The following is a 27,748-nucleotide window of genomic DNA, read 5'->3' on the forward strand; positions in this document are numbered from 1 at the left end:
TCTTATGTCTTCAATCGCGATCGAAAACGGGACGAATTTCTCCACTTCTGTATCTTTCACTGTTGATAAAGATTGTAACATGCTTTGTTGGATGGTCTTAATCAAACGATATTCGGCTGATAGTGCATAACTACCTTCAAATTTACGATTTTGTAATGATTCAAAATCAACAAAAAATTTTTTTCAGGACCAACTTGTATAATATATTATAATATATATATTTGAAATAAAATATATCAGGTCATCATTGACCATTTTTGAGGACGACACAACATATAATGTTTGCTTTGAGAACGGCAAAACATATCATTTTTGTTTTGAGGACAGCACAAATATATATAGAAGCATATTTACAACCTTGTGTATAAGTATATTTACAGTGAACACATAAACGTTTGTCTAGTGAGAATAGTCAAACTGATATTTTTCGAAATGTCAAACTGATATTTTTTCTAGTGAGAATAGCCAAATTGACATGTTTCTAGAAAGAATCACCACATTGATATTTTTCCTAGTTTGCCAAATTCACGTTTGTCTAGTAGGAATAACCAATTTAAGATTTGATTAGTGATAATTACCAACGTGAGGTTTGTCTAATGAGAAGAATCAAAGTGACGTTCGTCTAGTGCGAAATAGTCTTAATGAGATTTTTAAAGTAAGCTTTTTAGATATATGAAATATTACTTATAAGGACGGCACAACATATAATCTTAATTTTGTAACTTAATTCTAAGGACGGCACAAACACATATAATATTTGTTTTAGGGACAGCACAATACATATACGACAGCCTTCTCTACTTTCAACAAATTTTTGCACACACACACACTCAAATCAACCCCGGGAGACTGCAAAAGATAACCCAACACGTGGTGTGGTGACTTTGAGTGAGGGTGTATAATTTTCTGTTGAAGTTCGAATTTAAGTTTTTAGACCCCCAATGATTAATGTCAGTCACGGGTTTCGATCGCCAGACCTCGAGTATAAGAGTCATGAACTTTGGCAATGAGCTACGGAAACATCTTACATATATACGCTTCAGAAAGTTTTATAAACTTAGCTATGATGGATTGTTACATACAGTACTGAGTAAAACTACAGCGTGGAATTCTTTTCTATTTTCCAAAACACTGTACAAAATAATTATATATATATATATATATATATATATATATATATATATATATATATATATATATATATATATATATATCTGCCTTGACAAAATCAGGTTTGAAAAGTATATATTTCTGTGTAAAAATTCTGAAAAGAAAATATTATGTTGTAGATGTAACCTAGTGTTTTTCTATCTTGATTTTGTTTGTACGTTCGAAATCATAAATTATCCTTCTACTAATTTGAACTATTAAACAAATATCTTACTTCACTAGTATTAATTATGACATAGATTCTTAATTAAATAATTACGATGACAAAACGAATTACGATCAACGGAGAAAGATAAACTACAGAGGTATCTCTTATTTCAGGTCATTGACAGAAAGGAAGAGAGATAACTACTAAATAACTATGCCAATGAGACAAGAGTTCTCTCCCTTCAATAATATTGAAAAATTATGGGGTTTCAAAATAAATAATTATTTATTTCGATGGGAAAACTTCTGGAAAAGTTTATATACATAGTAATTACCGGAGTTTCGCCAACAACAATAGAAGTCTCACAATAATTAAATAACTGTTGTATCATTATTATTCCAACAATGATAATGATGATACAAAAAATGAAATTAAATAAATAATTAGTACGATAGTATTAGAACAAGCGGCATAACTACTAATACCTCTACCGGAGAGAGACAGGGGTAGCTTCCTTCAATGTAATTTTTATTGTATGATTCTTAGAGAAAGCAGATTTGTATATTTTTTTTGCGACAGAGCTTTTTTAATCAAAACAACTATCGAACTAATTACTAGCTGCATATGTCGATTGAAATAGTATTTCTTCGTCAGTCTCTATATTTACAGATACAACTGATCTTGCACTCTTATCATTACAGCCAGTATTTCCAAATCTGCAATTTGGGCTCGAGTGACAGCTCGCAAATTGATCAAAGAATTATTTTTGGGATTTGATTCAATATGATCTATAACAAGGCCGTCTTTGATTACTCCGTTGAATCATTCGTAAATAAATGTATGGCAGAAATAGTTTTTCTTCCCAACAGTAAATCTTAGATAACTAAAATTATTAACATCGCAGACTAAAGGTCTTTTTCGTCGACAGTGCCAGATGGTAACATCACGAGATGCTTCGTAATTTTTGATGAATGGATGCTTCACAAACTCATTTTAAATTTGATATAATAATATTATTTGTCTAAATGATTATTTTTCTAAATCATTGCTTTGAAAATCTTGCTACATAGTCTTCTGTACCTTTAATAGCCTTATCATTATTGTCGTTGTTATATTTTTATCATAATATCTTTTCAGTTCTCTGTATTTTGTACTACCACATTGCACGCACAACAGCGTTTCTCCTCTAACTCCATCACCACACTTCAAACACGGTTTTGGTCCTAGACTTCTGTTACGAACGCTTTGTGAATGGTATCCGCATAATTCGTATACGCAGGATCTTTTACAGAGTGTCGTAATTCCTATCATTAGCCACTTTTATTTATTCTTCGTTTGAATCATTTATATATTTAAATATTTGTCTTAATTATGATATGAACGAATTTGAAACATTATCTGAGAATAAGCCTTTTAAAATTTAATCTTGACATAATATACCCCGACCTACTGATAAAAGCTCTGGTTGATCCGACAAATAAAACTTTGATTAATAAAATTCATGACGCCAAGAAAGAATTTCGCGAAGATGGCGCATCTCATGTCTGATCAACGTTCGAAATCATACGCAACACCAAAGGTTTCGATTTTTTCTCCGATGAACGACAAACAAGCGAAACATTGCTATGCTGAGTAAAAATTCCAAACCAGGAATACTGACTTTTATTCACAAACCATATTATGAACGAGCGTATCCGGTAACAGCGGTTATATACGCGTTATATCCGATAAATGATAAACCCAGCGTTAATAGTTTAAAACCAATAAAATTTTCAAGGCTAAATTGTGTAGCTGAACGAGTAACAGAACATTTAACCGTTTCGACTCGTGGGAATGGTTTAACGGATAAAAGACATAAAATAATAAATGAGTGAGGAGGAATAGTTAAGGATATCGGAGCGTCTGTCACAGAGGTTACTGAGCTAGGAAAGAAACTAAAATTACCAATAATTATAAAAACGATAACCGGAGAGATTTTGTACGAATCAAAATATAAATCAAAAGGAGCTTCAATTGAAATTATTGATCATAATGAGCATGCGTGGACTAATGCAGAAACAATATTTCCACGAAATCTAACTGTTAAATTTTTTTAATGGGATGATATATTTGCTTTTATTAACGAAATAAGAAAAAACGAGCATGTATCACTACGATTAGTTCAAAGATCTGATGATGGAAACTATGATCAGTGTGTACGACCTAATGGCGTTATTTATCGCACAGAATCTCTCCATTAAGAAATGCCAAATCTTGCGTTAAAATATACCGATGATGCTGAACAATTACGGAGCAATTTGTTTACTGTTCCGTCGGTTGCGGCTCATTTTCCTAGAGAGAAAAATTCGTGGAAACCAACACGATTGGATTTTCTCAATGATATAATATCGAGTTGTGTCGATTACGGACAAGGTGGACTATGGAATAGTAAAAAAGATCATAAAGATATTATTTCGGTTGACATGGTTGCATGTTATCCCGGAAGGTTTCTTGGAATTGGAGAATGTTCTATGTATTTTGAACGATTTGGTCATCTCACACACGAAATGACCAGAGTATCGATAAACGGACCATTACCGGATTTTGACTTGACTGGATTCGCTTGTATCGAGTCATTTAAGTTTGCCGAAAATCTTCATCCGAATTGTTATGTCTGGTTTGGCAAACATTTTTCAGAAATAATGTGGGCACCAACAGTATTATTAAGGTATATGCACGATGTAAAAATATTTCGGACAGTAAGTGAAGCAATTATATAATATCGTCTCAGAAAGAAGTTTGGTTACCACAACAAAATAAATATTCTGATGATGAAAATTCTGATATAACCGATTGTGAGAATAAAATCGCAAAAGTTCTCGGCAGAACAATAATCGGTAAATTTACCCAAGGAGGATCATATGATCATAAACGACATTGTACAAGACTGATTATAGACGATGCTGAGTTAGATTTTGTAATTGCTGATACAAAGAAAAAAATACGTTTATAAGTCGAAGTAACGTTAACTTATCGGACGGACCTAAATTAGGTAAAATTGTGGGTTATATTGATGGTTAGTCACCGCATTTTATTCATTTAAGATCTTCAATGCTTGCGTACGTTTCGATAAATTTATTATCGATCATAAATAGAGTTTCTATGTTTGCTGTCAGAGTCGCTACGGATTCGTTTTATATCAAAAAATATTTAGGATTGTTGGAAAAATTTGATATCGGCACTGATACATCATGGAGCGAATGGAGAATAAAACAGGAAAATATACTTGATTATTCTGAATCTGCCGACGTTGAAGTCAAGGATATATGTTACAAAAATAATCAAATATCAAAATTGTCATATTTTTGTACCACATTTTACACATTTGGCTGTAAGTGCATGTCTTTAATTTTTTATTATTATTGTTGTTAATCCACTTGTAGGGGTGGATGCTCTACATCGAGCACAATATAGATTCATATCATTTATTATATTTGTATAACATGGATGTCATTGATTTCTCAGCGACACGAAAGCAAGAGCCAGTAAAACATATTTCAGCATTACCGAATTCTATCAGAATGAAAATAATAGGTCCTTCTGGATCAGGTAAATTGCAATCATTACTTAATTTGATAATTAGATGGTTAAAGTGGGACAAGTTATATTTAGTTGCACCATCAGTTGATGTTCGGAGATGCTACGATGTTCTTAACGATTTTCAAGAAAATGCAAACTTGTTAAATGAAGATGGTGATGGCATTATTAATTTCATCACCAATATCGATAAAGCACCATCCGTAGACGACCTTGATGGATTTATTAATAATCTTGTAGTATACGACGACGTAATGCTGGACAAACAAACAAATCCAGCTCCGATCTTTTCTAGAGGTAGACTGATGTGATTTATGTTACTCAGATATATACACAAATACCTAAAGTGATCAGAGATAACTGTACTATTTTAATTGTATTTAATGGAGTTGATACACATACTCTGCGAAATATTCACCAGATTTGGTATAGTGGGGATATGGACATGATTGAGTTCAAAAACTTCTTTTCAAGAGCAAAATCTTCTCCACACGGATTTACAACAATAAATGTGCACGATCCTAGAACAAGATATCGTGTGGGTCTTGAAAAAATATTTGATTAAAAGAATAATGATTTAATTATAGCAGTAGAGAGGGTACTACGTCAATGAAACGCCCGGTGGTTAAACGAAAACTCACATACAAATTTAGAGAAACACAAAGGAGAAAACTAAAGTAATACAATAATTAACCTAATCAGAGAAAGTCTTGGTAAGTTAGAGGCTTCGGTTTACCGTTAGGGACCTTACTTTTTCATTTAGTAAGAAGCTTTTATTTTAAGCAAAAACGTTTCAGCAAAAGGTATGTTCACCCTCTCTGCTGCTCCCTCTCTGATATATCCTTTGGTGCATAAACAAGCAGTACCTATTTCACATCCTTAACAAAGCCGAAGTTTTAAAGTTAGATTTTAAGACTTGCAACTTCATAATTTATATCACGCCCTTGGTGATAATTGAGTTCGTTGACATTAACAGACATTTTGTCACTAACATCACACGATGCTTGGTCTTAACTCACTCAGTCAATGCAGTAAAGACTGACAGAGTTAGTCTGTATCCCTCCCATTCGTTGAAATCATCCTCAGTGGCAACATCATTGTCAACGTTACAGGGACCATCGAAGTTAATTCCTATCCCAGTCAATGCTGGTAAATAAAATGGTATAATCCTCACAGTCCTCACTGATCTAAATTATTGCAATCGCTCCGGGAAAGCTTGAAGTATCAAAACACTAGGTAATTGTCAATGTTTTTCGCTCGCGTATGTGACAAAGAGATCTGCAAAATATTGGTCCGTGCTTGACTTTGATAAGGTATATACTGTCAGCTGAATGTCACACAGAACAACTCATCTAAGTCTCAGCTCAGGATTGTGCAACCATGTGGCCTGCATTTCGAACATCTATATTTCTGTATAACGTATAGGGCACTCTGAATTAGACAATATTTGTCAATTTGCAAAGTAAAATTAATTTCCCACAGGGAGCACGAAAACTGCAATCCGGCCATGATGGAGTAGCTACCAAAACGACTTTGCCACCATAATTTGAACCACTTTCCCACTGGATATCGCCCTGTCTCGAAACACCACGACATTTCGTCACTGCGTTATCCTTTTATACGTTCCTAATCCTATTTGTCATTAGACCATCCATCATCCATGAATTGGTGTTAACTCACAAAACATAATAATGTCCACCTGGTTATATTTTTATTTCGTTTTTGAAAGGAATGAATTCAGATCTATCGGATCACAAATGGCCTTACCTTCCACGGAATGTTCACCAAAAGAGTATTTACAACATCACCATCAACACTGACGCTTTACATATCAAGTTCAATTGGTTGCATTGAATATCTTGATATAATTTTGAAAAGCCAGCCATCAGAATCTGTAAATATATCACCCGCGTCTGCAAAATTTTAGAACCTTCCTCTGGTTCACTCGATAAAACTTAGGAATTCCTCTGCGCGCGAAGTACAGAAACCATTTCCTTATCAGTTCGTTTAGTTTGTCGAACTCACACTCAGTATTTCTATGCGTCCTCATTTTCATTGAACTACCTTATATGCAACTCTTTCTTCATAGGTATGCTAGCAATTGTGGAATTTCTGCACTAAGACCAGTTGTGATATTTAGGACTAAGTATCACCTTCATTGGGAAGTTTTACTGTGTCTTCCAATGATAGGTATAAGACTTGACGTGGATGCCTATACAATTTGAAAATTTGAGATCGACTGTTATATAATTTAATTGCTATACACGGGATATTCTGATAAATTATGTACTAGTAAATATGCAGCGAAAATACAAAATAATAACTCTAAATAACGACAGCTATTGTGTCATTGTATTATCTTGTACTCGATCGATCACATTACTTTCAGGGCTTGCGACCAGAACAAATTTAACGACAATTACACACGTAATCAGAAATACTTTGCTTTACTAGCCATGGGCAATTAAGTTATCTACGTGGCCTCTTGAATGACCCAGCTAGACTTGACTTTAAGCTGTGTAATATGCGATGTACCTTTGTTCAGAATGACAATTATTTGATGTTCGCGACAAGTAAATTTGTGAGGATATGGCCAATCGGATTCATGGACTGAACACAAATTAGACTTTTATCGCTGTATATATCCTGATGGATCTTAAATACACAAGACAACGTTTCTGAATAGAAACGTTTCATTGTCGTAATTTCATATCGACTGCAAGAAAACTGAAACTGTAACGTCCAGTTTCCTGACTTTGCTAGGACGATTGATACATTGGATTATACGACTCCAATATATATTCCATGTGTGGTTTAATGTATATGATATATACACAAATTCCGCTTAACGGTTTTTGTTCATTTAACTTCTTACATTTAAGATTCTAACACATAATAATCAACACCGACCAAAATTCAGTGTTATTGTCAATTTGTTTAGTAAGGCCAGAAATTTAAATAACAGAGCGCCCTTATAAAATAAACATAGTTGTATTTAAACCTATATCCTAACTGCACGCTAATCGATACGTTCGAAGCTGGACTTACATACACGCATAGAAAATGCAGTTGAAACCTTGCCGCTGGTTTAACAACGGTCGACACTGGCTGATAGAAGATTCAGTTGAGACCGTGCCGCTTGGTTAAAAATTGTCGACACTGGCTGAGTCTGAAAGAAGTAAAAATATAACAAAGAGCTCATCATCAGCTGATTCTTTAAGCAATTTAGAAAAGCTTGGTATATCCTAGGTTGGAACAATAGCTAGAGAAGAAAACAGCTCGAAATGTCAATCTAAGCAATAAAATCTGTCTTCACACACTTCCATCCCACTTTAATTCCTTTCACATATGTGAAGTTCATATTTTTCGATATTAGAAGTTAGAAAAGTGAAACTCTGTGTTCTTTATTCCGTTTCCATCAAGTCTTTCTTTTCTATATAGGAAATGGTTGTGTCAACTGGCTGTATTAGATCTGACGTTGAGAATATTAAGTTTGCATAGTTTTTTAGCTAGGTGATTTTGTATTTGATTATATACCGTTGGTAACGTAACATTTTACTAGTAGCTGGCCTTGTCTAAAACGGTAACAAATACAAAAGCAACCTTTTTTTAATTCGCAATAATGTAAGTTGCTATTTTACATTTTCACTTTGATTTCTGAGAAAAAAACAGTTATTTGTTTAATTTTACAGAGCTTGTTGCTTCTCACTCTTTTCTAATACTTGTATTAAAACCATAAAGTCGTTAAACCGATCGTATTCATCATTTAGACTGTTTTCAATATCCTGACAATTATTATCGAAAATGATAACTTTTTCTTACATTAATTCTTTAACAAGTTTAGTTGAGTTAGAAATGGTATTTACTTCATCGATGACAGGGACTACGCAATTTATATTAATTTATATTAATGGAACAAATCAATATTACCTGTTTAGAACCGAAATAGAGGGATGCAATCAAAATCGTACATGTACACAGATCAAGACGAAATTGTATACTGGAAGTCCAAGATTTATCATCTTAGTATGATCGGGACATGATGAACAAAACCTCACTGCCGTCATAATGGACACCATCATAACGAATCACCTCATTCAACCAAACTAATACAATTTATAGTAATTCGTGTTGTTTTTTCTTACTTCGATTGGTTTATTTTATCCTCTTCTCTGAATCATTGCTACTCTATGGAAAAAACCTAAAGATATTTTAGCCTTTGACAATATTAATGTTTGTTCTATACTTAAGAGATATGTATCAGGTTTTTCACAGTCTCAGTATAGCTGTTATTTCAATAATGCGTAGAAATATGGTGTTTGGGTGTATTTTATTTTATTTTATTTATCAAGACTTATGATCGTATCAATCATGTAATTATTGATGTAAAGTTATAATTTATGACCAACTAAACGAAGCAAATTCAGATACATTGTTTCAGAAAATAAGTCGACCATGCACATTAAAATAAAACTTTTAAGAAAAAGATTGTAAATGTACAATAACACCTTTTTGGCTTCTAACCCATTTAGCAGATGCATGTGTTAATTGCAATGACAAGAATTTCATGGACGCATACACTTGTCCGATCTTAAAGGAACAACATAGCAACATACATGTGTAAATAGTACATCATCGTATGTGACAAAATTTATTAATTACAAGATTACAAACATTGTGTTATTTACACATTTGACAAACGATAATAGAGTGGTCAAGTAGGGTTATTCCTGTCACCGTAAGTAATAACAGACCGAAAGTAGATTGGTAGGGTTATGTGGACAGCTCAGGGCATCTGCTTAGGTTCAATAGTTACGTGGGATCATCAACGTCATTAAGACGTGACTACAGGCGACCCACTGGATTGAGACAGGCATGGACGAACAGTGTGATTCACTCTGAACAGCATTCCCTCACTGAAATCCAATTCATATTCATACTAGTCACATCAGCACCCTCCCCACAAGGTGCTTTCAAGTCATGTTGCGACAAGCGAACGGCAAAGTGACACTTAGGATACACTTTGCGCCGTAGTTGCAGACCAACACAAAGTCAGCTCAGGGCATACGGTCGATATTCATTGGACTGAAGTAGCAGTACCAATCGGCAGCCAAACAGGTAACTTAGCATCCCCTTCTGTTATCATACTGCTCGGTTTTGAAGCATGAGGCAGATGTTGGAATATGTCACAAAGCATTGCCTAGTTTACCGTAATTTTTATCAACATACCACGTAGGTTGAAAACCCAACTGAACTATGAGTTGTGTAACCTTCCTCTGCTTGGACGAAGTTAAAGAAGTATCACTTGTTGCTGGTTTGCCATAGCATCACAACTATTCATCACGCATAAATCTAGAAAACGGGGAGCATGAAAGATTCAAGCAAATGAGAATTCCATTGTCTGTAAATAGATACACATCAGGTCATATGCAGCAAGCAAGATAATGCCGACAATAATTTGTGTGAACACGCGGATTCTCATTGGGCAGATTTACCTAAGGTAGAAAAGCTCACCATCAGTGGTGAGTTCAGTCTTAAAGTTGGCGCAGATCACCTAAAAAACCAGACCTCATCGGCAAAAACGGCTTGGTCTAATGCAGCAGCAATATAATTCTCCTACTGGTGGCTAAGAAATCACCTCATTGATAATCTCATTGCAACTGACATCAAATACTGGCCACATGGCTAGCCCTTAAATCTCAAGAAACTTCGGGCAAAGTGGAAGTTTAAAGGAATTGTCTGGTTATGATCTCATATGTGACGACAAGTATTTATTGCATGCAAAATGCTAGTCTAGCTTGCAGCAGTGTATGGATTGTTTCTTCTCAGTGTATACTAATTTTAGCTTAAAATTACAGAGGTGATTAAAAAGTTGAACCACGGAAAACTTGGATTCTACCATCACAATACCTCCGCAATACGCTGTTGCGTTCCGTCCACATCGATGATGACTGAACAAGTCACACTAAGTATTTAAACAAAACTGAAAGTCTGCAAAGCAATTGTGTTGCCAATACTGATGTATGCATGCGAATTATGCAAGGCGTACATACGCACAACAAGAAGGTGAACCATTTCCACATGAACGGTTTGAGGCAATTGATGAGATAAGCTGAAAACGGCAAGCCGTACAGACGCATAACAAGAAGCTGAACCATTTCAACATGCCCTGCCTGGGGAAACTGATGAAATAAGCTAAAAACAGCAGAGGTCTATATATTAACGTTTTAACATAGGCTGGCATTCCGATCATACACGATCTGCTAATGAAAAGACAAATTAGACGGACAGGCCCAATCGCCAGGATTTCCGTCAAGCAATTAGAGAGGAAAGTATTATGCGGCGAATTGGAAGAGGGAAAGAAATCTAAGTAAGGTCAGGAACAACGCTTCAAACACATTATTTTTACGTCGTCCTTGAAATACATTAACAAAGGAGCCTAAATCCTTGGAAGAACTTTCACGAGATCTTATCTATACTGGAGCTCAATAATACGAGCTGATAATGTTTGCAGGGGCCTTGCCGAAGTGCAGTCTGCGTAAATAATGAAATTGCAGCATGTCCTTTCTTGGTCAAGCGACAATAGTCATCATTTCAAGTCCAGTATGGCACAGACAGTTTAAGTCACATAAACAAAACCAACTAGTGATGTCGTGGCTTTTCTTCGAACTTAGAAGGATTAACAACTTTTATTTACTAACAACCCAAATAAATAATGATAACAATATTAAACAAAACCAGGAAAACTAGCCATGGGAAATTCTAAATTATAATCACAATATGACGAAATATGGTCATATATATCTAAACCAAAAGGACCAAACAATCTCCTGTCAACATAATGCATTAACTCTCACTGATATTCATGCAGGTCAAATGTTGCATCAAACGTGCAAAACGTCATCCAAATATCATAAATTAAGCCACACTCACAGAGTCTCAGATATTTCCATAATATTATTTTAGGTCAATATAGGTAAATATTTTACAAACCTGGTATAAGGAATATAATCCTAAAAGACGATGAAAATGGCGTACGTAGTTCAAACAATTGCTCTTGTTATCATTGACAGCATATTTCCAGTGCTTGCGATTTAAACAAGAGCAAGCCATTTATAGTTCTGCTAGTTAGATAAGGTGTCAAGGTTGTACACTGTTATGTATACAAGATACGTGTAGGCAGATTTAACACGTTCCTTACAACTGTCAAAATATTATTCCTCATATAGACATTAAATAACGAATCTGCAGTTACCTACAGTTTCAAGTACTGCACATGAGATATTATGTTTCAGCATATTTAATCGTAACAGTGTTTTACTTAAGCATTGTTTTCCTTTGTTATAGTTTTGACGCTTTTTCTGTTTCATTGTTTGTTTGTTTGCTGTTGTCTTTGTTTCTCTCATTTTGCTTCATTTGTTTGCATTGACACCACATTAAACTGTAATACAACTTGATATTAATTTAATAAATGTGTATATCAAATAATGGCAAAAAGGAATGTGCTATCTCCTGTTCACACCACGTTCTTTCCAAACATTATAGTACTTCCATTAATCCCGATGTTTCAAAATATCTGAGTAATACGTCGCTGATTGGTCAACGAAAACTACTTTTAATTATGCTGATATTGGGACCTAAATAACACAATATGTTTGTCTGAGTTAGCTATATTATTAACCTAAACGGCGAATAATAAATGAATGTTTATTCTGCGTTATAACCTTAAACGCAACAATCCTACGTTTTGACAGGTATGATATGATCCAGATACAGATTGCATGTACCATCATACAATCTTAATACAAATGGTAATATGATAATTATTGCTTTTAATTCTTCATACATGTGTACTCTAAAATATCCTAATCAATCAAACATGCATATCCAAGTATATGATAATTAGCCACACAATATTGTATTCAATGTTACGAAACACGCCTAGAAAACAAGAAAACGTATTATCTTGTATGAAAATAAGGACACTGTCAGCAGCAAATGTTCCTATTCGATCTGTTATGATTCTGTCCCTACAAATAAACACGCACGCACAATACATACCACATTAAGTTTATGTTGAAATGTAAACATCGCCAATCACCATGGATAAAGGGTCATCTATCAGGTGTTACAATTGAATATCTAATCCATTAGGTACGACTATCAGCCACACAAGAAAGCGTGACCTCACCACGTCTGAAATCAATGGCTGGTAAAGGGGAAAGCATTGAAATAAAAGAAATATAACCCGTCATTTAACCTCACATATCACTTTAGTGACTATTGACCTTGACGTTTGGTACATATAGTGAAGCGATGATTGTTAGTTCAAGGACACTTGGAGCTACACAAGAGAGCATGTTTAAACGGATGCAAATTTCAAGTGTTTGTGTGTTTGAAAACAATAAACTTAATTTTCTCATAGTCATTTACAGTACTGATACTGCCTGTTATAAATACTGTTTGGATGAAAAACAGGAAGGAGAGTATGTATTTGATAGAAACTTGTCATGCAGCTCATTTTAAGTTGTTTGAATTAAACAACTGATCGAATACTGTAACAACAATTCTAAGATATTCAGCTCATCATAAACAGAAAACAAGGGGGGTATTTATGTGTGACATTGTAGAGCTACAGACAGACAGGTGCGGTGGCCCAAGTTAACATGATCGGAACCAGACATATATAGACTGAAATGTCACAGGCACAGTAAATTCTTATCAGGTCGATCCTCTTTAGAACTTCAATGACAAATATTCATATAACGTCTGATATCTCAGAAATAAACAAATCACCTTCGCAGTTCTAAACCTAAAGCACATATTGCTTAAATATACGTGTCTTTACTTCAAGAAATAAATTAGTAGCACATTCTACGGATGTATACGTCTTACTTAGATAATAAAGGTGTTATCTTATACCTCAAAATGTGCTATTTATGTTTCATTTCAGCGTTGTTTGCATGTTCTGCTATATACGATGTCGTTGCTCATCTTTATTTTTCTCATTATTACCAAAACCTCCAGGATCAAAAGCACCGTCTGCATCATCTGTCGTTCTAAACTATTGTGTAATCGTGAAAATTAATGTTGGCATTTGTGCCTGTTGTCCATGTCAAACTTTCGTTCCCTACTTCACTACGGGGGTTTAAAATACGAAACATGCTTTAAAATGCTTTCAGGATAATAAACGAATCAGCTAAATGCAGCTAACCTTTTTAAAAAATTTAGATTCAAGAACGATATATAGAATTGCTGAAAAGCTCTGAAAACTGGGCGAAAAGGATGAGATCAACAGAGGCCTAAAACAATGACTTTGCTTTCTTTGTACAATCATTATATATTGTGTTTGCAAGAGAGCTTCGATTATGCAAAAGTAATGTGAAAGAAGTAATGGATTTTCTAGAAGATGTGGGAGTGTTCCGATTTTCGGGTTAGTAAATTCAAGCTGAGAAAAATAATAAGATGAGAAAAATTTAACGGCGGAACTGTAGGTGATGATTGTATGTTTTAGTTGTTATCTTTGATGCTCTTATTTAAAATTTGCAGTACCAACAGTCATGTTTAGCAGTTCTCGTACTCTCAATTTAGTTCCGTTGTTTTTGTAATAGTTGTTGTTGCTAGTGATGATAAAGTTATGCAGGTAAGTACACTGTGTTATGTATTTTTTTTTAAACTATAATGTTTTACATGGTATAGATAAAGAAGGAAGTGATACGACTCGACAGATATGTTCATATCGTAATAGGTAACAAAATTTGTTTAAGATATTAGATATATTTCTGCAAAGAAAGTACAGATATATTCTTTGTAATGTCAATGATATACATTTTGCCCAGTATTAAAAATGATGAAATTTTTTAATCATTAACACAAGAATTTCATCATCTGTATCACTACATCCATAAGAAAGGCCGCTGAAGACGGAAATCAAGCTATGCAAATGCTGACGATGATGATCATGATCATGATAATGATGATCATGATGAACATGACTAGGTTGATGCTGATACATTGTCATGCTAGTCTTTTCCCTTCCTTTCCATCAAGTCAAATAATGAAATAAGTTTCTTGATTAAACTTTTAATCTTGGGAAATAGCAAATATTTGTTTAAAGCATTAACGAAAATTAAACAGAAGTAGTTATACTAATTAAGATTTGCGACACATATTTTGAACGAAGGTGATCTTCCTTTTGGGGACAAAAAATCTGCAACTATGCCGAACGAAAATGTGCATGTAACAAAATACAGAAGGTTTATATAAGCATAAACTTTAGGCATTTTTAAAACAGATGGCGGGACAGTACATGTTAATATGTAAAACTATTACCAGATTAAATAAAATCCTAATGATACATTACAGAGCAATATTTTACAACCAGGCATGTATTAGAATTTAAATTTTACAGTGAAACTGAGTCTATTGTATCAAAAGGTACAACTGCTGTTTCTAACAGCCTTAATCATTCCTGCAGACTTCATGGGTACTGTAGATAATTCAAACAAATCTACTGTGAAGGAACTATTATTGTATAAATTTATTGGAGTCTCGAATTTTAATGAGAATAAATGTTAAATATAGTATAATTGGTAAAGTTATTAAAGTACGCCACAGCTATTCAACATTTATGCATAGGCAATAAATGGCCCTAACCACAATTCACCAGATAAATTTCTAATTTAAAAAAGAAATTAAGATACATGCGAACTGATTCAGATTACCCCAAAACCTGAAATAATTAATCAGTTGTACAACTTACGTACAATTAGGTCTGTGACGATCATGTTAAGGGGCGTTGTAATGTTCATCATCCTTTGATGGGGTTTGATCCTCAACAGTTGCGCGCAACGCTCTAACTCAAGAATCAGGATTAACAGAAGATGGATTTAAATTATGTCCATTTATGATGCTCATTCATCTAAAATTGACGCATCTACATTTAACAGGCACATATTATCACTTAACAAGGACTTTTGCCCATATTCAAGCATGGATATGTATAGATCTACCGTAGGAACGCACAATTCTTAATATGTTCTGCAATAAAATATAGTATACTCAATTTAGAAGGGTAATATAACGTTTTCAGATCAGTTTTAGAAACATCTTCCTTGCATATGACAGTATCGATCCTTTTAGTGGCATTTTTGATAACGCATACTTTTGAAACTTCTAAGAGTAGAGACCTTTAACAACGTATGACACATTGTTTCTAAATTAACTCTAGGTTTTGTTTCAGCCATGTATCGGTTACATTGAAAGAATTAGATACTATATTTATTCAATGTGTATTTCTTCTGTTTGAAATTAATTGCGCGTAAAGTTGTAGATGATTCCATTTATTTGTCTTTAACTTGTGCAAAGAGAATTTCATACTGAGACAATTTTGAACTCTTGAAATCATGTATCAATTGATATTGCTAAGCATATAACTAAAATTCATTAATTTGTCTAACGTAAGGTCGGAGTATGAAGTATGAAACATAGATAATGATATATCCTAGTGTTATATCCTAACCTCTCATCGAACTTTATTTCCAGTCAATATCCTGCAATTGAAATATATTCTTTATACAACTATTTACATCAAATACCCAGCCAAGTGACGATATCATTGAAAGCGTCTATAACCTTTTGTGACAGAACATTATTGAGCTCATTATAAGATTTCAACAGTTTTATCTTTCCAATGTGTATAGCCTATGTTTAAACTTAAATGTACGTGAAGTTTAAGGTATGTGCATTGACTTAAATACGTATAATTTTGTATTATGTTCATGCAGACTTTGATATGGTCGGTCAGGTATATCAGAAATAATGTATCGATTGTTTGCTGCAAAACATATAAGAAAAAGTCATCTAAATGCAATTTCATGACAGCTAGTTGCATATATAATGTTATGTCCAGTCCCTTAACACTATTTCTCATCAAAAATATCACTTACAATTCCAAACTATTGACACAAATTGTATATAAAAATGTCAGCATAAAATACATAGGCACCGCACCTTGCATGCGTTCCATATCTCCAACAACAGAACATCAAAGCCATAATGTATTTGATATTCCAGAGAGGACGTTAGTCATGAGTATATGCCTACTGTCACCCCATATATCTGAAGACCTATCTGAGCATATCCATACAGTAACAAAGAACTACATACAGACCATACCAGTCCTTTTCCGGTAATTAATATATAGAATATGTACTGGCAATACAATCGCACGGTCAGCGTCAAGACTTATGCAAATATATTACAAACAAGAAACGTTGGTAAAATAACAGTAATTCAAACTCCAGTAACTCTGCTGATACCTAAATGATATAGTATTGCTTTACTAGTTCTGTCCAGTTTATCAAACTAAGCATGTCGACATTCAAAATGTATTTCAAACAAAATACCCTATCATCAGTCTAATGTACTAATTGAAGCGTGATACATAATTACAATCATTCAAGCATCGTTTTAATGTAGTAAACTTAACCTTTTAAGTGTTACGTTTGCTAAGCTCCAGCTTTAGAGTTATGTACAAGTTAAAATATTCATCTCTTGAGAATATTACCACGGCCTTGGGTTTGATCTCTAAATCTTGCCCCGGGATTAGTGTTGAACCTTTACTTAAGGTAACCATGACCAGCCGGAGACCGGAAACTTGAGTTGGCAAAGGCGACCGTTCAAATCTCTTATCAAACGCTTGCCGTTATCACACCTATATGTTAAAGATTAGTTCAAGGAAAGAACGAAATTCCAAGGGGTGAACGAGGCATGTTCTTATACGTACCCACGTTGACAGACAGCAACAAAGAATGTGTCTGCTAAGTTTGATTGGATCGGTCCACCGTGAGATCCAATCAAAAATTGAGATAGAAGGCATGCTTACAATTCAGACCAGAATGATATCTTCCGAAATGGTAAAATTAATTCAGCATTTGCCTGGAGGAATTGCAGGTCAATAGGGTTTACTCTTTGAAAATAAGCCACTCGCAATATGGCGGCAGAACTTAGAGGTAGATTCTAAGGAAAGACAAAGCTTCGAGAAGGCAGAAGCTCTTTAGGGGACAGAGAACTACTGGTTTCATTAGGTCCCAAGCCTTCAAAAGCTAGAGACGGAATTGAGACTGTAACCGAGAAGTTGAAGTTGACAGGAGTGAAGTCGTTGGGGGGGGGGAGTGGAGAAGGAGGAGAATTGTTCTAGTGAAAGTTGGGAGGAAGAGGAAAATGAAGTAGGAGAAATAAGGAAGAAAGGATACAATAGATGAGTAGAAATACATGGACAGGGGGAAATCAATCTCACACTGCTAAGCAAGTGATGAGATAGGCTTATGAAATGGTCGAGCGGAAGGAGTGTAATCGAAAGTTTTAGCCATTAGATTATTGAATTGTTATTAAAATATTATTAATTGAATTTTATCCATTTTTTATTTATTTAACCATCAAACCGCCGGGATTGTTGCCGGGGGTGGGGGCTCGGAGCCTTACATCTATGTTTCACTAAATTAAACTTACACGAAAATAGAGCCCGGGTGTGACTTCTATAATAGTTTAAATACAATACTGGGAGCACCCCACACAACACCACCCCAATCATAAGATTAAAGTTAATTACATTTGAATTTGTATAGCATCAGTACAGTGTAGTAATCCACCCATAATACTATAATATTCATTCACACTCAATTGAGTTTAACATCTCCACAGTTCAAAGCCACTTGGTAACATGAGATAACTAGTCAAATTGGTAATTATTGGTCAATTATATCATATAACTATAGCCCCCATTACTTTAGGATGCAAATTGAACAAACCGTATACAAAAAGAAACTTATATATACGTGTTCAATCTCCACCAAAGAAAATGTATACATCCTATATTTTCACCAAACCTTAAGCTCCAAATTATAAAACTGTAATATATCCATAATAACATAGAATAGATCTAGAAATATATCCACAATGAATATAGAGTTCCGTGAGTGAGTTTATGCAAATCAATATACGACTCACTGACGTCGTGCAGGTTGAGAGTATAAAATTATGAAGGCTTTATCGACATTGCTTACTTTGCTTCGAATTTTTACCATTTAGCTCAAGTTTTTTTTTATGTCGCCCGTCTAAAATCATATCGCGAAAGTCATCGCAACTTGGGTAACCAGTGTATGTTGCTTTAACTAAATGGGCTAACTTAAGATAACCACAGTCGCACAAGTTTTCTTGCAGACAATAGCTTCAGTCTTTAGCGCAGTTATCCACATTGCAACACATTATACGATCGGTACGTGAAATATCCCGACTATTCCCTATATTAAGAAATTTCGGAGAGGATATTTTACGAAAATAATCCATGTTTAGTTTAGTGATTACTGCGAACTATGACGTCAAGCTTTTAGCAACTGGTTTATCACGCAGTTTGAGAAATATTGTCTCTCCAACGACACATTATAATCAACAAATAATCACCAAAAATCTGACGAAGCTATAAACAGAGGGGTAATTACAAATGACACATGCACTAGGTTTATTACAGAATTTGCCTTTTATTCTGGTTTTTTTTATATAAAAAGAACCTAAATAATTGTCTAAAATATGTCAGTTTAAAATATATCAACAACTGAAAATCTCTTTGCACATGTATATGTTATATATGTTGGCTAGACAGCAAGTCTATCGTTTTATCTCGTATATTTTTAACACTACCTGGATCTACATTGTAAAACTGACTTCTAATCTGAGAGAGAGAGATAGACAGACAGAGAGTGACAGAGAGAGAGACAGTCAGAGAGTATATGTGCGGTGGTAGTTGTTCATACTGCAATACTCATCCCCACCATTCGTTAGTGAATAATTGCATTAATATTTGCCCACAATCGAGATATGCGGATTTGAGATCAGAGACAATGGTACGCAATTCATTTACATATAGTGATAGGATAATATATGTTCAACTTTAATAATAGTTAACTGATTAATCTAAATACACATTACGCAAGCAGTTAACAAGGAAAGTACTTATTACACAATGGTCTAGATTTTGTTTTCATATAAATTTAATGTCCATTGACCCTGGTTTTATTTGCATAAGTTTGAAGATATTTTTTCTCTTTTCATATCAGCTCTAATATGGAATGTTAGTGGTTCAGGTTATCTTGTATTTGGCTGTCATAAGAGCAATTTTGAGGAACAGTGGCTAGGGATGGTAGAGAAGAGGACTGGATCAACTTTAAAGATTTATTAAAATTGCTTAATCGGTTTAAACTGGATAAAACAGAATAGATTCCACTGAGCCCAGGGTTTCCATATTGCCAAGACCTGGCATGCGCATGAATGCTGTATTGAGTGTCACGAACCAGCAAGGGCTGACATTATCATGCAGGATGCATTATGTTCCACTTTGCATCAATATTAACATTTCAACACAAACTGTATTAAGAGTAACATAGCAGCAAGGATTGACTTCTCAGAAGAACTGTTCATGAATAGTGTTTCCAAACAAGTGCAAAAATATCCATGAAGCTATTGATGTAAAACGTATTTGTGATGTTTTTTTCTTGAAGCTTTGCTGTAAATATTATTTGATATTTTATTATATTAGTAATAGTAATAATACTATTAGTAGTAGTAGTATTAGTAGTAGTAGTACTAAAATGAAGAAGAAGAAGAAGAAGAAGAATAAATAATACAAAAATCTAATATATACATCCATACATATAGATATTGCCTGACTCAAGTGAGAAGAAAAGAAATGACATAAAATACAAATGTTGGTCAAACTGCCTAAGTATAAAGGTAGATAGATAGATTGATAAATAGATGCATTCCCATTTTAATATCACATCAGTTGTATTATTTGATTTCTTTTTTTTTCAAATCTTTAATTGGCATTTTAGTATCAAACACTGACCTTATTCTTGTCTCATTGGTAACTGCCCTTTGAGAAGTTATACAAATACATAATTTAATCATAACTTTCCGTTTCTTAAAATAAGAGTGGTTTCGACTGAATTTTGTAAAGAGTAATAAACCACTTAGAATACTTATGTTGTGTTACAAAGAAATGGTACCAGTAACTTCAACGTTCTCAAAATATACAAGCCTTAACTCGAATCGCAAAATGATGAGTGATGTAGACCCTCTTCTGCTTTTGAAGAGTCTATCAGCTAATATTAAAACTGTAGAATGTTTAGTATGCTCTTACTTTATGATTTATTAGTGCTTGAGTCGGCATGAAACATAAGTTACAGCTGTGTAATTGGATCATGTTCAAATATTGCGTACCTCTCACTGACTAACATAATGATCGGAACTATAGTTAAGGTGAATTTTAGTAGGATTTTCCTTGCAGGTAATATTCATAGTATATCTTTATATCAGTGTTGTTTCAAATTATGAAATAAAAACATACGAAAAAGTTCCATAATCCGTATAAGTCGTGTTTATATATATATATATATATATATATATATATATATATATATATATATATATATATATATATATATGACAAAATGCAAAATACCAACAAAACCAACATAACTTGGTTGCATGAATATGAAGTACTGGTTTCGAATTTATGAGACTCCATTGAAGTTAAGGAGTCATAGTGAGATCGAATTAACATGCATATGGACTTGTTGGAGCAATATCATTCCAGCGTCACCGAGTTTGGAATGGTTTCCGCCATCTCGGCTGTTTAGCCATCTCACATCGAGTAAGTTGGCGCACGAGGCACGGTTCGTTATATCCGCGGGAACGATTTAAAGCCCAGTTTCTCAGCTGTACATATTGGTTATTGTTGTTGTTGCTGTTGTTCTAGGGTTTAATGCCATTTTCAGCACAAGATAGACTATACATGGCGGCCAGTATAACTGGTGGAGGAAGAATCCTGGAAAACCAAGGGAAGAACCACCGACCCACGCGAAGTTACTGGCAGGCTTTCCCACGTACCCACGCTTGGACTCGAACCACGCAGACACAGGTGAGATGGCAGTGATCAGGAACGGTGAGCGCTTTAGACCACTCAACTAATAGGGGACCCTTTTCATATTGGAGAGATCGAATAAGAAAGACATATCTGGATTGTCAAAACATTTCAGATAAAAAGATCAAGTGACATCACAGTCTATGTCGCGTTTGCTGTCATAATGTTTTCGTCCTTTAACAAGGGATCAAAACCATACACAAGAACTAATCATTGGTAGAAACAATTTGCAGAATGTTTTCTTTTTTTTTAAAAGTACCTTTCTTAGAGATCAGCACTTCAATAATCATAAACAGTGTCTTTAATTGCAGCTTTCATTCTCCTCAGAACAAAAAACTGCATTTATCGAGATAATAAAACTCATTACCACGTATTTTTACAAGCAATGATGGCAGCTCTACGTGTCTAGACAAACTCTCGCACGCATCTTCCTATAAGTAAGCAATGATTTCGTTTCGAAATGTTACGCATTCCCCTAGTAAATGTTTTGATAATCCAATATAGATGTATCTATTGGGTGACAACTGTGCGACCAATATATGAAGAGGGTTCTGTCATATGCAACCTACTACAAATCGAACGTTTGTATGATGCATTACTTCAGTAACAGATGAATGTGATAGAGCAGTTACTGGCGAATAGTTTATTCACTGCACTAAAGTGTTGTTCTTGGAAGGGGGGGGGGGTAACTCTTTATGACGATGTCACTGTTTCGATCGTCAATTAACATCCATGTAGCACATAACGCATGCCGACGTAGGGTTCATAGTTCTTAATGGTAATACTGCAGATCGTCGGCGAGTCCGAAATCGCTTTCCACAGAATCCCGATTACCTCGAGTTCTCAACAACAATAATAATAACAATAATAATAATAATAATAATAATAATAATAATAATAAGCAGAAGAAGAAAAAGAAGAAGAATAAGAAGAAGAAGAAGAAGAAGAAGAAGAAGAAATTATTGATAATCTGTAATCAAATAACTGTGGAAACAAAACTATGGCACGTTAATAACTTATTCTCAAAGCCTCTCGTTATGCTTGAAATGAATATACACAATCTAAATACATTTCGTGTTGAATCATAAGCATCATCTAAAGTGCGCTAAACAGTGTTAAATCAAGAAAACAAAACACTGGACATCACCTTCCCCATTGCGCAAGAAATGCACATTTCCCGTACAACAAGCGACTCGTAATATTTTGACTAACTTCGCAAAGTCAAATATTTGAATAAATCTCAGCGATAATGCCCTTTTTATATATGATAACAGATAATATAAACTAGTATGGCAAGTAAATTAATTTTTAAGTCGAATAGACAAAATGTACAAAGCTAAATGTAGCTAGAATTTATCATGTGTATGTACAGCCAGGATGACTGCTGAAGTGCTGGACTGGATCTGTAAAATTTAGGTTCATGTGATAACTTTTTACCAAAATCTTTTGTATAGGAATACTATACTACCAAAATATGTATTAGTTTACTTACTTATTATTTTTTATATATTATTTTGCATTTTTTACTTATTTATTTATTTATTTATTTATTTATAGGATTAGAGTAATCGATTAGACGGAAGAAAACAATAAATAGAGGACGGTACAAAAGATACAATGGAGCTACGAAATATCAATTTATATGCCAAATGAACAGAAGATTGGGTATGTCTTTTTTTTGTCCAATGTATTGTCTCACATGATAGCTCAGTGTATCAGTGACCGTGGAACAATACGTGTTCATTGCAATTCATGACAACAAAATCTTGTCGAAGAGCGATACGAGGTAAGCTATTGAGATATGGATGCCTACAGAGGTATCATGTGTTCTTGTGCGCATAATTCTGAGAATATATTACATTGCCTTCACACGCATTTAAGGTGGAGCTGCTATCACTTGATATATTTCTCCACCACTAGTTCCAATAACTGTTTTCAGAAGGCATTTTTTTAAAATAAGATATCGACGTGAAGGATCAGGAACCCTGGGATGGGAAGAACATTCTGATGTCGTTGTTGCTTAAAGTACAAAAAGGAAGATCTCGTTTTCGCGGTGATTCTGTTATACGATTAATGAGGCTGATCCTAGATTTGCCATTTGAGTGATTAATCATTATGAGGAGACTTTGGACACTTGGCTTGATTGAAGGTCGACCTTCATTTTGACCACGGAATTAATGTAATGGTCTAAGATGTCCGTTGCCGCATTGAGCGGTTTCAGCAGGCGGATGAATCGTTTAGAGTATGAGCTGTTTCGTATATGCAAGGGATAAACCGTTCTACTAATTCAATTCTCATTCTTAAGAGATATATACTTTGCTTATTGTAATGCTGAGTTCAAGACCTAGATGTCCGAAATCTTAAAATGGTTCAAAGCCCGAAACGTCTTTGTTGACCGGGAAACCTAAAATAAGGATAGTAGCATGTAATGTCCAGTCTCCAAGGCATGACTTGCCTGCTGTTTTGTTCTAGGCCACACTAATTACCTAGTCTCCCAAAATTACGACATTTGCAATCCGTTGTTGCATCCCGTTGTGAACCTAAAAGTGTAAAAGAGTTGTTGTTGTTGTTGTTGTTGTGGTGGTGGTGGTGGTGGTGTTTAACGCCATTTTTCAGCACAAGATAGGCTATACATGGCGGCCAGTATAACTGGTGGAGGAGAAACCAGAGAAACCCCCGGGAAGAACCACCGACCCAACAGAGGCTACTGGCAGGCTTTCTCACATACCCACGTTAGCCGGGACTGAGACTCGAATCCACGCAGTTAGAGGTGATATGGCAGTGATCCGGAACGGTGAGCGCTTTAGACCATTCGACCACTCGGGGCCCCCGTAAAAGAGTAGACTGAACGCTCTTAGGTTGACGACCAAGTGCAGAGTGTTGCATTTGAAGCTCAAGAAAATATTTAGTAAGAAAGAAGTGAGTTGTCTGTAATATAGAGTCCCTTGGTCACTTATTGTCATGTTAATATATCATTGTGGCAGATCTTCCCTATTTGGCAGCGAAAGATTGGAGTCGTCCCCTACAGGGCTCTTTGATAAGATGCTGTCGTGAATGTTATGTCATTTGCGACCCGAAACATATAATGAAGAAAAGGGCGTATCCCTGACTGCTTGTTGCGAATTCTATCAATCTGATCATTAAGGGGAGATTCGATGATTAAGGTTACGAGCGTATGATGGACATTAAGATGGGTGGAGGTAGAGAAAGTTGCATATCATTCCATCAGCTGTAAGTTCTTAGCTGCAGCAACGTCCAGGAATATAATATGTTGAGTCTCTATGTTCGCCAATAAACAGACTTCCACATGTCCGGTGAGATTCTGGATGGGAGAGGGTAAGCTTCAAAAGAACGCCATATATACAGTCTTAATCTCGCAGTCACCACGTTTCTAATCGTCTGAAGGGTATCCGAATGAAACATTGGTGTTTATAATAACAAATCGAGATTAGGCGTCTGCGATAAAAACGGTCCATAGATGTTTGTGACTTATACATATTGACGTAAGCAGACCAAAATATCAGCAACTCTCTCAGACGGTGGACGCAATTGAAAGTAGATTCTTCCGTAGTCATTGCTATTAAAAATATATACTAGGCAAGGGTTCTGGAGCAATAGGGACATAATTCCGATCAGAATGGGTGGAAATCTTCCTCCGCCCAAACCTTAAAGTTGAGTTCTCACGCATCATAGTGAGATCTAATAACCACGAAAGAATTTAACATAATGCTTTCATCATTTTTGGATCAAGGTAGTGAAGCAGATGTCTATATGCTACTTGTTAAGTAGATGAAGACAAATATTTCGGATAGTAGCCCACTAGACTTGCACCACTTGTGAGTTAGATCTCGTTAATAAAAAGATGTCACTAAATAGAGACGCCGTATGAGTGGTTCAGACTTCATGATTAGACGAATGAATAGACATCTCTTGGAATCTGAAGCACCAAGTTGGATATCGTAAGCTGAGGTTGTTTAGAGGTACTATGTGGGCTAGATGATCCTACCGAATGCCCGTATAAACTGGACGTCCTTCACAGGAAATGCCTAGCGTCTCAGACCGGTTTAGACTGATCCATGAGAGTGACTATCTAAAGTATGCATTTTTCTCAGAATGTGCCCAGTAGGACTTTTGCGGGTTAGACTGCAGTGTAGCTGGGTTCATTGACTATGTTATATGGCACGATGTACCTAGCTGCATAATGCGAGTTAAAAAAAAATGGACAACTTCGTTTATCTATTGGCTGATAATGTATGATTGATTGTGATCGTGGCCTATTTTATTTCAGCGTTATATAAATGAGTCGAAAATGAAGGGGCATGGCCATCATGACTGGTATGACGTTGTCAAGTTCTTGAGGATGGGACTGAGTAGCCGGTCTGTAAAACTGATATGCTAGACACATTTTTGTTGCTCCCTATCTGTTTCCGCATTAAATTATATCGTTTTGACATTTATTATGCAAGCTGGCGATGATTTCACCCCAACGAGTTGTTATCTCTGCACATTTAAATTTATTATCCTTTCATTATTACCGCACATTGACATCTGTCCATAATATTCAAGACTGGCATGTATTCAAAGAAGGAAAACAAAAATAAAACTTGTAGAGTTGGTGTCAATCAGGTCTCACACATGGTCTAAATATTACGAGAAAATAAACCAGACAAGATGTATAATTAGTGCGGTACGCGGGCTGGTTAATGAACTTCGCTGTGTTTGTGCTAAGTTGCACTCCTTGATAAATACTTAGGAAAGGGCACACGTATCTTGTATAGGGTGAAAAATATAGCAGCGTTCTGAATACTTACTAACTTGAAGCTCAATCATCAATTATATTAACAAGTTACCTGTAGCAAGGCCAAATGTTCACTGCCTATGCAGATAAAATCATTGAAGCGTTGTTTATAGTAACTAGCTGTATAAAGAGAACGATATATGTAAACCATGTATAAAAACGTACCTGTATATCTGACCACGGCGGAAGCAAAACAGTATTGTAAACGACTTTGTTATCTATACTACACACAAAACCTGCACTGAGGCATCGTTGCTAATACTAAGTAGACGCGAAAATGTCCTTTTTGAGACAATGACACCTATAAATTCAGCAAAACGTCAATTATATAACTGACCGCTACGGTGGCCTAGTAGCTAGAGCGTCCGCTATGGACGCGGAAGGGCGTGGGTTCGATCCCGCTCCGAGTCATAACAAACACGTACAAAAATGGTACTAACAGCTGCCTCGCTTTGTGCTCAGCATTACGTCTTAAGTGTTAGGACTGGTTGACCTGGTGTCAGGATAATGTGACTGGGTGGGACATCAAACTACATGTCCTCGGCATAATGATCCAGTACTAAACATCACTATAAACTGTTACACTGCATACATCGTATCAATATGACTGAAAAATTGCTACAGCTACGTTAAAAATCCAAATCACACACACACACACACACACGTATATACCGTAACTATGATTTGCGTGGATGCTAATATTACATAATATACAAAACTTATTTGTACGTATCCGGACATAGTGGGAATTATACAGCACTACTAAGTTAGCTTTCTGTATCACTCCCCAGACCTGCACTTATTAATATGGAAAGAAGTGTGAGAGTACGGGAAAGTATGAACTAATGGCGCCTAATTGTGTGAAGACGGCAAAGTGATAATATTGAAACGTTAGAAATGTTGTTGTCGACGATAAAAACAACAGAACAATTGGACGTATATAGATTGAGTGTACTTCGCAGGGAAGATGCAACTTCTCCAACTTCCAAACTAGCTGCATAGGTTTTTGCCAGGCCTCTAACCTTGTCTAAAACATGCTAGCAGGCTCGAAGGGAAGTAGTAACTGATGAGTTCA

The 27,748-nt window shown here is 35.2% G+C and overlaps 1 protein-coding gene across 5 annotated transcripts in view; it reads right to left on the minus strand.

Annotated features, from left to right (window-relative positions):
- The window catches only part of LOC149791807 (uncharacterized), a 50,038-nt gene that overhangs the window by 20,789 nt on the left and 1,501 nt on the right, over window positions 1-27,748 (minus strand). Inside the window, exons 1-2 of one of the 5 annotated variants that reach the window (XM_089970305.1) lie at window positions 12,956-13,075; window positions 7,947-8,063 (exon numbers count right to left, since the gene is read on the minus strand). The exons of 1 other annotated variant lie outside the window; for it this stretch is intronic. The gene's annotated coding sequence lies outside the window, so the exon portion shown is untranslated. Of the gene's footprint in view, window positions 1-7,942; window positions 8,064-11,887; window positions 12,006-12,955; window positions 13,076-27,748 lie in introns of those variants that run through there. 3 more of the 5 variants (XM_089970303.1, XM_089970302.1, XM_089970304.1) reach the window with 3 other exon arrangements.

The sequence above is a fragment of the Sinohyriopsis cumingii genome, chromosome 9 (assembly GCF_028554795.1).
Source record: "Sinohyriopsis cumingii isolate HCF-2022 chromosome 9, ASM2855479v2, whole genome shotgun sequence".
Classification (NCBI taxonomy): Eukaryota; Metazoa; Mollusca; class Bivalvia; order Unionida; family Unionidae; genus Sinohyriopsis; species Sinohyriopsis cumingii.